The sequence below is a fragment of the Rattus norvegicus genome, chromosome 6 (genome assembly GCF_036323735.1).
Source record: "Rattus norvegicus strain BN/NHsdMcwi chromosome 6, GRCr8, whole genome shotgun sequence".
In the NCBI taxonomy this organism is placed as follows: domain Eukaryota; kingdom Metazoa; phylum Chordata; class Mammalia; order Rodentia; family Muridae; genus Rattus; species Rattus norvegicus.
This window is the reverse complement of record NC_086024.1, coordinates 124,090,397-124,105,071: the sequence shown is the minus strand read 5'-3', so window position 1 is coordinate 124,105,071 and position 14,675 is coordinate 124,090,397. Positions and strand designations below refer to the sequence as shown.

The 14,675-nt window shown below is 45.4% G+C and overlaps 1 long non-coding RNA gene across 5 annotated transcripts in view; it reads right to left on the bottom strand.

The window, feature by feature from the left end:
• Window positions 1-14,675, bottom strand: part of LOC102550434 (uncharacterized) — a 40,880-nt gene that overhangs the window by 14,550 nt on the left and 11,655 nt on the right. For 2 of the 5 annotated variants that reach the window (XR_010052799.1, XR_010052800.1), the window contains exons 4-6: window positions 5,903-13,311; window positions 5,558-5,623; window positions 5,074-5,222 (exon numbers count right to left, since the gene is read on the bottom strand). This is a non-coding gene — a long non-coding RNA (uncharacterized LOC102550434). The remainder of the gene's footprint in view (window positions 1-5,073; window positions 5,223-5,557; window positions 5,624-5,902; window positions 13,312-14,675) is intronic. The other 3 variants (XR_010052801.1, XR_005506187.2, XR_010052802.1) reach the window with 2 other exon arrangements.

Below are 14,675 nucleotides of genomic sequence, written 5' to 3'. Positions count from 1 at the left end.
ATAGCGTAATCATATAGATAAAATAAATAATCTTAAAGAGAGAGAAAGCACTCTATTTCTAATTTGCTGACAGTTTTCACTATAAGTAGTATTGGATTTTGTCAAATGCTTACTTAAAAAAGTATGTGTGAGAGACGTGTGTGTAAGTGCCTGCGGAGGCTAGAAGGCATTGGATCCCATGGGGCCGCAGTTACAGGCAGTTGTGAGCTGCCCAGTGTGGGTGTGGGTGTGGGTGTGGGTGTGGGTGTGGGTGTGGGTGTGGGTGTGGGTGTGGGTGTGGGTGTGGGTGTGGGTGTGGGTGTGGGTGTGGGTGTGGGTGCTGTAACCAAGCTCTGGTTCTCCGAAAGTGGAGAAATGATCTTCAGTGTTGAACCATCTCTCCAGCCTTTGCTTTTCCTGAATCTATCAATGTTATCGTGTGGTGTATCTTCTTTGACATCTTAATGTGACGGACTACAGTAATTCACTTCATTTTGAACCAGGCTTGCAGACTCAGGATCTAAGACCCACTTGGCTGTGGCATGTCACTCTTTCAATGTGGTACTAGACTGGACTTGTTAATATTTGCTTGAAGATTTTGAGTCTGTATTCGTGAGCACTATTGGTACATTCTTTTTGGGATGTTGGTAATGTCTCATCCTTGTTTTGGTATTAAGGTGTTGCTAATATTACAAAATGAGTTATGAGGTAGTTTCTTTGCTTCTATATTGAAATCTATAGTAAAAATGGCATAATTTCTTCCTCAAGTGTTTTGCAGAATTCACAAATGAGTCATTTGGGGCTGGCTCATTCTGTTTGGAAATGTGGTTGATTCAACTTATTGAATAGACCCTGTTAAATGTTTCTTGATTTTGACCACAGACTGTATTATTTAAGGAGTTGGTCCATTTAACCTATATTATGGTTTGGAATTACTTACATTGTGCTGCTGTTCTTTCAATATCTGTGGGATCTGTAGTGATGTCTTTTTTCATTTCTGATATTAGTATTGTTCTCTCTCTCTCTCTCTCTCTCTCTCTCTCTCTCTCTCCTCTTGGCTGGAGGCTGACACTATGGATTTTTTTCAGGGAACTAGCATTTGGAGTCATTTATTTTCTCTATTGATTTCTTGATTTCTGCTGTAATTTCTTTTTTTTTTTCTTTTCTTCTGCTTACTTCAGATTTCATTCGTTCTCCTTCTTCTAGTTTCAGGAGGTGGAAGAATAGGTTATTGATTTTAGATATTTCTTCTCCTCTAATATATCCACTAAGTGCTAGAACTTTCCACATAGGCACTGCTTTCACTATGCACAGTTTCTGGTAAAGCTGGCTTCCATTTTCATCACCTTAAAAATATCTTTGCTTATTTTCACTTCTCTTCTTAGAACCCTGTGTTCTCCAGCAGCGTCTTGCTCAATTGCCAGATAATTAATTTCAAAATTGTGAGTTAGGGAATAATTTTGGTTCCAGGTCTTCTTATGGATAGCAGCATCTACAGATGCTCACAACTGAATATAACAAGTTGACTCAACTGTGTGCTTTAAACCCTCTCTAGTGGGGTTAGGGTGCCTACGACACTCTTTGTTTATGGTACAGTGGTTTTGCTCTGTACTTTGGTGGTTCTTTTCTCCTCTTAGGATTTCCATCCTTCTGCTCCTGTATCCAACTGGTTTTTAAATGTCTAGCTACCCATTCTTGATATTAAGCTATTGATCGTGGTTATTTAAATTGTTTCCAATAGCACCAATACCCTAACCAGGTCCGGCTTTTGTTTCATTTCTTCAAACTGTTTCTTTTTCTTTTATTTTGCTATGAATTTTCCTGTGTGAAGGCCAACACTGGGTTCCTATAGAAGAAGTTCTCTGACCTGCTGTAAATCTCTGTGCTGTGGGGCATAGCAGTTTGCACTGGGCCTCTACTTCTACTACAGAACTAAGATACAGAGACAATTGTGAACAATGTTTCCAGCTTTTGTTTTCTTGCCATCACATCGGTGTATTATTGGAAGGTTCAAGTGTCAATATGGAGGTCCTTTCCACTTACTGGTGTTTGAATTTCATACAAATACTAATAGGAGGACATCGAATGCTTTCTTTGGCATTCGATTTCTGTAGATAACACCTGCAAATGGATGTAGGCATAGGCGCCTCTATTTTTTTCATAATATTATCCTTTGAGACTCTACCCCAGATTTTCCATTCTCTACTGATAGAAGCATGAGTTGGACAAAGACTGCTGATGCAAAAATGCAATGATTCTTTCTGATGCCATTTATCTAGGGAAGAACAGCTGAGTTCAGAGTATGTGTATCTTCATAACGCCTGGTTTTGTTATTTAAAAAAACACCATCATTACACACACACACACACACACACACACACACACACACACACACAAAACCAACCAACCAACTAACCCAAAACAAACAAAACCAGTATGTATTCCCAGTAGGGGGACATGCAGGTGCCCTTCACATTGTGCCTTTGTATTATCAGATATTTTTTAGACATCTCCTCCTTTGATTTGTTCTATCAGCATTTCAACTAATTAGACTTCTATATAATGGGTCCATATATTCCTAGGCTCCATTTTATATTCTATGGCTCTGGTTATTGACCTGCATAAACAACATGTTTTCTTAATTACCATGACTGTGAGACGAGACACTATTTAAGAGCTCAGTCTCCCCTTAGCTCCCCACCCCCCAAGTCTCAGAGATGTATCGATCAGTGTAGCAAATTTCCCCAAATCAACATGATTTCGTGCACGCAGAGGAGAAGCATTTCTTCCTGCTTAAGTGGAGAACTGTGCCGATGGCTTCTGAAATACCTTGGTCACAGCGGCGCTATGGTGAAGCTTGTGGTTTAGAGGTCGGGGCCTTCTCTCTTTAGTTTGCAGCAGTCCACATTCAGAGTAGAACTCGTTCCAAGCTCGGAGTTACTCTTCCTGCCCCAGCTAACATCTGGATTGAGCAATGCTAGGCACATTACGTACAGTGCTGCTGCAGGAACTTCTGTTCCAGTAACTGTGATGAGAGGAAGGAATCAAGCTGGGATGCTTCTTGGCCTGCCAGAGGACCTGGCAGAGCAGGTCTGTGGTAGAGGCCTACCTCCACAGTCAGGAGAACAGACCCTGAACACATACTGAGCAGCTTAAAGAACCACTCAGCAAGCCCCACGAATAAACTTATTGGCATGTTGACCAGAACCATGTTTACAGACCACTTATTATTAGGTTTTAATAAGCGTCATACGTTTTCTACAAAAATTCTTATTAATTGTTATATTTATTTTTAGTCCTTTCCATCACAGTCTCCCTCCCACTATTTGATAGAATTACTGTTGAAAACTGTGTGCTTTTAAACTATGTTTTGTAACTTTCTGCCAATATATAATTACTCACTTTTATATCATTCTTTTATCCTTACTCTTACTAACCACACTTGTTAATTCTTATAACCTATCCGTAGAGCTATGAATGTTTTTCTGAGAGTATTAGTTCATGTCTACCTTGCTTCTTTGATTTCGCAATGGTTAGTGTTGTTCACCGACTTGACTGGCTCTGCTGCCTCACCTGGGAGACAGGTCTCTGGGACCCGTTGAGGGATTATCTTGAGTGGGTTAACTGAGACGGGAGACCCAGAGTTCCTAGCAGTATCTCTTCCCCGGCTTGGGAAAGCAGAAGAGAAAGAGGAAAGCATTGGGTACTGGCGTTCACCGTCTGCTTTCTGACAGCAGATACAGTGTGAGTAGTCACCTCAAGCTCCTGCCACTGAGGCATGTCCACTACAGGGGAGTTTACCCTTGAAGTGAGCTCAAGTGAACTCTGCCCTTTAGACTGCATTTGCCATGCAGCTCCCAATCCTCGCTTCTTTTCTGTCTAGTTTCCCATTTTATTGCATGGGTAGCACTTGCTTGGCAGCAGTGAATGAAAGCAAGGCTTCTTAAACAGCATTTGAGCCTTTAAATATAATGTTTATTATGCACTTTAGGGAGATAGCTCATCTTGGGTTAAAGAAATTTCTTTGGATCCCGAGATTACCAAAATTTTTTTAATCATAAGTGGATGTTATGACAAAGTTGTTTTGACTCATTAACGTATTACAAACGTGAGAACATGTATACATGGGGGAAAGGCCACCAAGCAGAAGTTAAAGCTGAAAAACAGAGAGATCATGCACTTAAGTCTTTTAGAAGGCGGAGGGTGGGTTTTTAATATACTTCTCTGGAGATATAATACTAGTTTATCTGTCCCAATTCTTATTCCTGTTGGAACAAATCAGCACAAATTCCGTGCCTTAGAATATCATCATAGGATTCTCTTGTGGTGCCAGAGGTCAGAATTCTACTGTTTCCTTCCCCTGGCTAAAGTCAAGATGGGAAGGAGATGTGTTTCTTGGGGAAGCACTTGGAGAGAGTGTGTTTCTGACTCTTCTGGGTTTTGGGGCTCATGGCCTCTTGCTCTCTTGTTAACTCCAGAAGCCTAGTGTCTTTAGATCTTTCCCCGTTACCGTTGAAACTTGGCCTTTCTTCTCCATAAGAACCTTTGTCACCAAAAAGAAGAGCCCAGGATTTATATCTCAAAAATCCTTAATCCAATTCCATCTGCAAAATCTTTCTGTGGTATGAGGTCATAGTGATGGGTTCTAGGAATGAAGTGGACATCTTTAGGCTTCGATATTTACCCTAATGTGCATTGAGTCAAACCCTATGTATTGATTTTAAATAAATAATAAAAAAAGATTTGCTATTGACAAGTCCATGTGATTTTATCCAAAACTTCTCAATGGGCACAATTACCATGAATGCTGGTGATAAAAGGGATGGTCAGGAGTGGTGGCCCACACCTATAATCCCAGCATTGAGAAGGTTGGTTCAGGATGACTGTGAGTCAGAGTCTGACCAGCTACACAGTTGAGTCCTTGTTCAGAAAGCATAGGAAGGGGGTGGTTTTGCCATCAGCTGCCAGCCCTGTGCTCAGCCTGTTGTTTCGGGAACAGTGTATCTGGCAATTTCTAGCCGACCATGTATGTTAGTGGAGGCTAAGGTCCTTCCCAGGAAGCATCCGTGGGTTTCTCGCACCAAAGCCACTTACCTCGCTATAGGTTCAGGTGAGGTCAGCACAAGGACTGTAGAAGGAGACCCTCCCTACAGAAGGAGGAAGTTCCTCTGTGAGACAACAAGACCTTCCAGTGGATATCACCACACTCTGTTGTGGAGAGGGCAGCATGGGACCCTTCTGTTCTATAATGTGTGAGAGAGACAGGAGAAAAATCACATACCACACAGGAGCTTGAGACTAAAGGGGAGAAATGGCTTTACACTTGTGTATCTTCTTCACTGTGAATTGGGGGGAGGGTACCAATTTTGATTTTCTACAATATTTCTTTTACCCACAAATCAACACATATCATCTAACATATGATCTAATACAGTGCCAAGCACAGAGACCCTAAGATGTCTATATTCAACATTACATTCAGTTATTTATCCTGGTCAGTGGGTTTTGGGGCACCCTTAACCTCCTTGTTACTAAGACTTCATTCTTCATCTCATTTTCACGCTGGTCTGTGGTTTACCTTTGCGTATATTTTCTTTAATGATAATTCTGGAGGGTCCCTCCCGGGCAAAATTCAAACTTTTATCTGTGGAGGAAAACCCAAGGCTGGTTAGGATCCGTGGAGGTAGAGAAAAGGGAGGCGACCCTCCTCCCCCAACTTCTGTGGGTGCCCTCTTCCAAGACATTCTCTTTATTACCAATTGCCTTCTCCAAGTGAGAAAAAAATAAACTAATTTTATATCTATTCAGTCCAATAAAGCTCATTGTCCTACCTCCACCCCCCGTGATAAGAGGCAGGAACAGTTCATTTTCCATTGCTAAGCAACGGCAGAAAACAGTGATCGGCATCTGTGCCCGGCCTCACCGGCTGATAGGGATCGCTGTCTAAAGTTCATGTTTGCATTCTGAAGTCAACAGTAATTGTAGTTCCCGATTAGTCTTCATTAGGATAGTTTATGGCTGGCCTAACTCCAGTCTCCACTCAGTGGTTTGAATGTACTGTCTTCCTAGGGAAAGAAATATTTGGCAGTAAAAACCCTTGTGCGGATTTCCTCCGCTCATTTCCCTTCGGTGGGCCAGGAAAGTACGGTCCACACCCGTAGTTCCCTGGCCTGGGACAGCAAGGCCACTGTTGGAGGCATTGGAGGAATCGGGTGGAAAAGAAGGCTGTGTACTCCTGGGCTGGCTTCTGTCTACTCTACGGAAAAAGTAGGTCAGTGGCGCACAGGTCTGTTTGGTAAAAGAGTTCTTGCAATTTGGGGCCCAAAGCACGACCCGTCTTTCCAGAGCAAAGGTATGTAGGGCCTTTCTTTCCATAGACCTGAGTCTCCTGCCCGCCTGCCTGGCTCAGGAATGGGTCAAACACTGGCTTTACTGTAGTGGTTCAGTCTCAGCCAACTTGAAAGCGCCGCTCTAGGCCACCAGCTCCCAGGTGTTGACTCACCCTGAGGCTGAGAGCCTGGCAGCCTAATATGGCAGCAGCCCAGGCCCTTACATAACTTGCCCTTTTAGCCCTAGCTCAAAGTTCCAAGGCTGATCGGGGAAAACAAATACAGAAAACAGCTTCGAGCAATTCATGAGCGTGTTACCCTCCTTTTTAGACCCCATCCTCAGACGTCTGTTTACCCTCAGCACTTTTCAGAGACAGTGTGGCTCCTGACTGCCCTCCTATACCCCATCCCCTAGAGTTGCATTGGATTTCTTAGAGCCGTGGTGGAAAACAAGCCTACTTGCGCCCCCTAGTGTACATGCGAATCAAAGCATTGCAAATTGAGTACCAAGAGCTTGCCGCCTCCAAGAGATTGGGGCAGCCCCGTGTCTTGAGGTCTAGGGCGGGGACCAGAAACCATACTTAAGTCTTGTCCTCCACCCCACCCTCACCCAGTTGTGCTCTTCTTGAGCCTTCCGCTTGTAATCTAAATCAAGTACTCGAAACGCGCCAAGCTCATGGGAGACAAGGGAATCTTTGCTAGTGGCGGACAGTGTGGCCGGAAACAGACACTATCGAGTCAAAGTCCAGTTGTTTTGCTACAGTCGTTAAGTTGTGCCATCCGTGTCTCTCAGACCCTTTGGGGTGATGATTCCCTAACAGAAGGAGAAACTCTGAATTGAACAGCGAGTTTCTTGGAACCTGATCATCTTGTACGTCTTCTGTCACCAAAGGAAGATAGGAGAGAGTCCAAGAAAATACACAATCTGGTCAGAATCTGAGGTAGGGGCACTGAGACCTGAGGAGGGTACCAGGAACCATGAGGACACTAGGAAAAACTGAAAACCATCTTCTCAGGGTAAAGAGGAAATTTGCCTCCAGAAAGCTTGGATCCGCAACCTGAGTAAGTTACTTGGACACTCTTCCCAGGTTGACTCACTTGATTGAAGTCAAGCGCGGGCTGGCAAATGCATTTCATATCCTGCACCAACCTTAGTGAAGTATGAAGCCTAAAATGTTGAATTGAGAGTGTTCCTGAAGGTTCAGTTTGATAAAAAGTATCGTGATTGATTAATAATGTCTGCTGTGAGCATAGAACATATGAGTCCTGGCATACATGGTGAACATGCAAGGAAGTAGGGGCGTGTGTGTTTTGTACAGAAGATATGCCATAGTATTCATTATTTTCATTATAAGTGGGATTAAATTGATTCCTAAGTTTTCTTGGGTCTAGAGAACTTATTCTCACCATTCCCCTCCTTACTCTGCAAAACCCCATGACTGACCAACCGGAAGGCTGACGTGGGAGAAAAACAGAATGGCGGTGAGAATATGTCTGAGTTTCTCCTCTCCTAAGATACAGAGTTATGACACCACGGAGGGATTAACCGAATGTGACTGCAGGCGCAGAGAGCTAGCAAGTGCTTTGAGCATGTGGAGAAAGGGCGGGACCGTCCAAAAGCTCCTAAGTAGTTTACAGACACCCTTGTGAGTTACTCAGTCCAGAAGAGCTCACTGGAGAACAAGGTCACTGCCTGCACATCATAAACACAAGACGTGGAAGAGGTGGCTCCAGGGTACAGTGCTCAACTCCCTCTGACCCCGCAGACTGTTACACAGCCTCCTGTGGAAGAGAGCAGAAGTGATGTATCTCCTTCCCCGTTCTATTTGGTTGATGTCCTCTCTCTGTGTGGTTGCCACATCTTTAGGGAACTCACATAGCACCTCAGGCTGTCCTTAAGGCGCCTTTCACCATCTGAACTAAGTATCTGTAAAACGATTTGCACATCAGTTATTCTCTGCTAGCCTGGAAGGCTCGAGAGAAGTCCTGAACGTTATTTGTCACCGCGTCCTAGGGACCACCTAAAGGACTTCCTAGCACAGAGTAGATACTCAACAAATTAATGAGTTGGGTGTTGGGGGGTGGTGGGATGAATGGATGGAGGAATAGATGAGTGAAAGAAACTTTCAGAAATTAAAGATTGCTGGGGTTGGGGATTTAGCTCAGTGGTAGAGCGCTTGCCTAGCAAGCACAAGGCCCTGGGTTCGGTCCCCAGCTCCAAAAAAAAAAAAAAAGATTGCTTTCTCTCTTTGCCAACCCCAGGGAAAGATCTAGAGTCTTAGATCTGGTCTTACCCAGCAAGGGAGAGGATCAAGAAGGCCAGACGGACCACAGCAGAGGGGCGGAGGGGTGCCCCGGGATCATAGCTTTCTTTCCTAGGGATCTCAGGCTTGCATTTCCAAGACAACCAGAAATACATGCCCAGAATTCTATTTCCCAAAATGTAATTTAAAAAGAAGAAAAGCAATCTAACCAAAAACTGACGAGCTCAGAGGGGAGGAAGTTGAACTTCAATCCTCCATTCATGATGCTGGGAAAACCATATTTTTTTTTAAAAAGGCCACATTCCTGTACTTTTGTGGCAACTGTGAGCCATTCTTGCCAACTACAGTAACCTAACTGCCAAACGGCATACTGCTTTCTGCCACGGGGCCATCTGAAATCTAAGAAGGTTGATGTGTTGAACAGTTTCCCAAAGTTTATTTCTGTCTACAAGGCAGACTCCGAAGACTTCTACCCACTAATTGGCCATGGAAATTGCTACCTCGTGAGTCAGTTGCGACACCAGGGGAATAATGTTGGGTTCGGGCTCCCTGACGCCTGTTTAGGGATCTGAGGCCTGGGCTACTGGTTACTTTGGTGGAGGTATGGTTAGGAAGTGGTGCTGGAATGACCGTGAAGTATGGAAAGCCCTGGGGTTAGTCTCACAACTTTAGGACTCGGTCATGGGGCTGGAGAAATGGCCCAAATGAAAGTGTGCTTGCCTTAGAAGTTTGAAGATCTGAGTGTGTTCCCTTGAAGGATGAGATGATGTGCATCTATATAGTCTCAGCCCCAGGGAGGTGGAGACTGGCAAACCCCTGGGGTTCCTTAGCCCCGACCTGTACATGCGTGCACACGCCGAGGGGCAGGGGCTGCAGGCATCATTTCCCTAAAGCCCCACTCTAAGTCACTTTCCTCCAGGAGAAAAACATCTGCGTGGGTTTCTTCTTTGACTCCATATTCTGTCAGTGAGACCCATCTAACCCTGGACAGATGGATATGGAGAACACGAGACTTCAGGAAATACTTTCTGTAGCCAAGGACGGTACTATGGACACGGGTGAGGCTATTCTCAGCTACCACAGAAGAGAGACAGCTCTCGGGGAGAGGTGCCCACACCACATTCCCACAGCACCCTACAGGTCCCTACTCCACTAAGTGCTCTGGGGTCAAACAAACGGATAGGGGACCTGGCTCTGCCACACAGGACTGAGATGTTTCCAGGCAACTTGCTGACACTTGCGTGGGTAAGATGTGGTCGCAATGAAGTTTGGCGTCAGGTGGAGAAAGAGCCCTCGTGAGGTGAGGGTGTGATTCGTGGGCAACGGTGTAGGGTGGTAAAGGAAGGTGGTAGGTGGTGTAGGGTTGGGTCATCATGGTCAAGGAAGTAGGAGGGGAAGGTGAGATTCACACAAAGAAAGAACAATCCTCCCCACCCCGCAGAGAGGCTGTCAAGACACTCCCAATGGCGCATCTCGGAGGGACGGTGTGGCCCACAGTTCAGAATTATCTGTGTGAACCTTAAAGGCCAATAACTCGTCCCTAGCTGTCTCCATCCTTCAAGACAAACTTCCCTACTGGTAGAAAGGGCCCTCCTAGCCAGAAGACATGAGAGAAGGGTGTTTTCCAGCCCTGCCGTAGCCACGGTCACAGCCAGTAAAGGTGCCTAGGTCCTATGTGCTTCCCGATACAACCTCCCTGGTCGTAGAATGGAGTGGGAGCCTCCTGACGGATCTGTCAAGTTCACAGTCACTCAAGAAATAGATTTGAAACGACTAGGTAAGGGTTAAATAAAATAACAGCCTAGGATGTTCAACCCAGAGCCTCAGAGATTCTGATGCAGTGTCCATTATTAATAATTGCTCTGTATTAATAGACAATGATACACTTTAAGGGAAACAGGACTCAGCTGGGGTAAATGATTCTAGGCTTGTGTGGAAGCCTCACTGACTGGAGCAAGAGAAGGACTCTTTACCTTGGCCCAAAGTGAGGAAGCTTCAGAGGGAACACCTCCTCCTTTTAGACACCTGGGCTCATAGTTTCTAGACTTTTCCTGGGCAGAACTGATGGGTTCTAAAGCAAGACCAGAAGGTTTGTGACCAGGGGGATTAACTGATGACCCCAGACGTTGCTATCTGGTTTATCTGGGTGGATTTATGAAACACAAGCATAAAACGTTCTGCTGGAACCCCCATGGTTTGAGCTCAAACTGCACCTCGAGGTGCAATGAAAGACTTGGTAAAGGTTTTCACGTCGCAGTTTTGCTCCTGCAACCATCTGGGCCAGTTTCAGTAAAGGCAGTGTCTTCACACAGGAGACAAGGCCCACGGTGGCATAATCACCTTTTGAACTCTTAAGTCCTGAGGTGACAGTGTCCCTGAAGGAGGACTGTCTTCACCGTGAATAGGGGCTGTCCTAAGGGGAAGGAAAAAAAAAGCAGAGTTGGCCCCTGGGGACCCAGAGGCCCAAGATCTGATGAAAGAAATCCAAAGGTGTTGGCTTAATCGCTCAGACAGGACAGCTCCTGGCTCCCTTAGTATGATTGAGATTTTCGATTGACAGCTGCCTTGCTTCAAAACAAGTATTTGAGCCCTTCATACCAGCTATTTTCCAGTCTCAACCATCACCAGGCTGGGCACCTGTCCACCCTCCGCTAAGTGGCCACCCTGAAGGCTGAAGGTTTTTACTTTCAGACATTGATTTCAGGCCCAGAGACCTGGATGCTGGAAGTCGGTGTATTTCTCTCCCTGGGTCTTGAGGCCCCTCCTCCAACCACAGCAGATGCACCTGGCTCTCCCTGGCACAGTGCAGCCCCAGAAAGCAGCTTAAAAATACATTGCTCTAGCTGCCTTGTCAAAGCTAATATATTCAAAAGCTGAAGGTGGCTCCCAGGACAGCTATGTCGGGTCTAGCATTCAAACATTTAGTGGCCGAGTAATTACTGTAATAATTAATTTCTGTTGCTTAATCTAGCAATCAGGCATGTCTCTTTACACATGGGAGAATGCTGGTCCCTGTAGAGGAGTGTGTGTGTGTGTGTGTGTGTGTGTGTGTGTGTGTGTGTGTGTGTGTGTAAAATACAGAGCCGCAAGTGTGATGTAATTTAGGTTCGGAGATCAGTTTATGGGGGCTGGGAGTGTTTCTCGGTGTTGGGACACGTGATTAGCATGCTTGAAGCTTCCGAGTTCAATCCCCAGCGCACACACAACATTTTTTTTAAAAGCCGCTTTTCATTTTGTTTGTAGTCGTAAGTTAGGAGGAAAAGCATAAAAAGCAAATATGGAGAAACAAAAATTAAACATGCCTGACTTCAAATGCCAACTTTGTGAGAATTTTCCCCGGGTAGGATTTGGTCAAATGCTATAATTTGCAGCTTTGTCAGTGAAATGTGAGACCGCTAATCTTACCCAAATCCACCCTAGGCTTCTAGAGTCCTGCATAAGAATCTGCTGTAATCCATAGGTTAGCTTAGGTTTTTTTTCCCCTAGTAACCGCATTTCTTAAAAGTCAGAAGGTTTGGTAGAATTATCATAAAGAATGAACATCACTTAATACAATATATTAGAGACATTGATCGATGCTAGTCGATAGAATGCTGGCCAATAGAAAGATGTTAACAAGACATTTTACATTGTTTTCTCTTTCTCCTGCCTTGGAAATCCGATGCGTGTTTTGCATTTATAGCATGATTCAGTTTAATTACAAATCCAGTCGTTAAGTCCGTGCAGTGCGCATGTCTATAACTCCAGCTGAGAGAGGCTGAGGCAGGAGGATCACAAGTTCCAGGTCAGCTTGGACTGTAAAGCAAGACAGTGTCTAAAATAGAATAGCGTTCAGGTGTTTGGTCCCCATAGCTGTGTGTCACATACTGGGGGTAACGGCTTACTACAGGCTTCTGTACTGCACGGTAGAGAGACATAGGGCAGAGTCACGTCTGTGGAGCTGTGACTTAACCAGAGATGATGACGTACTTATCAAACAGATACAGATGTTCTTTCATGTGTCCCAGCACTGCTGAAAAGACCCCCAAATCAACCCTGCAACACCGCTTGCTCTCAGTTCACATAAAACAATGGGTTCTCAACCTGTGAGTCTCAGCCTCTTTGGGAGGAGAGGTCATACATCAGATATTCACATTATGATTCATAGCAGTAGCAAAATTAGAGTAGTGAAGTAGCAACGAAATGATTTTATGATTTGGGGTCAGCACAACACGAACTGTATTTAAGGATTGCAGCTTTAGGAAGGTTAAGAACCGCAACTTAAAGTCATCAATATTGACCACTCACTGGGCAACACATGACTAGTGTCCCTCTAGTTCTGCTGTAGATAATGCCTATGGTGTATTCGGGAGAACCATGATGCTGCCTGGCTCACTTTTCAGGTGCTTGAAGCTTACTCGTGCTGAAAGCACCCAGTCCTCCCATGTGTCTACAATGTATCTTCTGCATAGCGGGAATGAGGTGGAAAGGCTGGGCGTCTTGCTCTTCCTGCTGTGTTATACCTTTGCTCTCTGCGTCTTTGGGTTCTGCCTGCTCTGATCTGTGGGTGCACATGCTAATAACTGGGGAGATGTTTTGTACCAAACTATAATAGAAGGCTAACCTGACCAAGACACTCTCTCTCTCTCTCTCTCTCTCTCTCTCTCTCTCTCTCTCTCTCTCTCAAAAATGTTCTCCCCTTTCATCAGCCCCACCTTACCTTATTCTTACTCGACGTCTGCAATCCCAGCCGTCCCCGCCTAGAGTCGAGAACCAATGTGAGTGAAGTCCCCCTCTTTTCTTTGGCCATTGACAAACCCTTCTCCCCCCACCCACCCCCTGAACTCATCTCACAGACATTGGAAGGAGTTTGCAGGATGATTTGATTCAAAGTAAGCATTTACTGGATGCCTTGATAGGCTCAAAACAGGACTGCGCCTTTCTTATGCTTCTACCTCCTTTTGCATTCTCTCTCTCTCTCTCTCTCTCTCTCTCTCTCTCTCTCTCTCTCTCTCTCTGTGTGTGTGTGTGTGTGTGTGTGTGTGTGTGTGTGTGTGTGTGTGTGTGTATTCCAGGTGTGGAGTACCTTGGGAAGATCCAGTAAACACTAAGTGAATGCTGAGTCCATGTGATGAGAACGCAGGGAAAGGGTTTAGGTTGGCTGTGAACCCAAAGGATTGGGCACCAGGGAGGAGGGGTTACATCAACACAACATGGCGGGAGGCCATCCGAAAGCATAGAGTTTTGTGTTATGGAAAACATGACTCCATGTCCCCGCTGGTCATACATCCCATGGGTGGATTTTATGGAGTAGTAAGGCTGGGTGGGGTTTGGTAGCCACGGAGACTAAATGCTTAGAGAATAGCAGAGCACTCCTCGGGGGCTGTGATGGTTAATATTGGTTGTTGAGTGACAGGATTCAGTCACCTAGGAGACCAACCTCTGGGCATGTGTGAGGGATTACCTAGGCCAGTCCAAGCGAGAAGAGGAAGATCATTCTAAGCACTGGACGGAATAAAAAAGGAAGGGGAGGAGTGCCGGGAAGATGGCCCCGCAGGTGAAGTACTTGTCTTGTAAGTGTGGGGAATAGAGTTCTGATCCCCATCCCCTGCACCCATGTAGATGCTGGGCAAACATGGTGGCTCCCCGTATTCCCTGTTTAGGAGGAGCGAGCTGTCTAGTTAGACTAGCCAACTGTAAGTTCAGATGAGAGGATGGTTAAGGAACAAACGCAATGGCAGCCTGACTTGCATGTGTGTTCACACAGATGCTCGAGCACCTACACATGTGCAGGGGCCCACATTCATGTAACCACACAAACCCACGTGCATGCACACACCACACACACACATGCACATCATTTTAAAATACAAAGAGGAGGAAGCAACCCAAACACCAAGTATTTAACGCTCTGCTTCCTGACCGTGGATGCAGTGTGACCCCGAGCTCCTCCAGCCGTGGTTTCCTCACCATGACAGATGGTGCCCTCGAACTGCCAGCCCCTGAAACCCTTCTTTCTCTAAGCCACTTTTTATCTGCTATTTTGTCACAGCAATGAGACAAGTGACTGAAGCCGGTGGCTTGCTCTATTGAAGGCCAGCCAAAAGTCAGACCCATTGTGTTT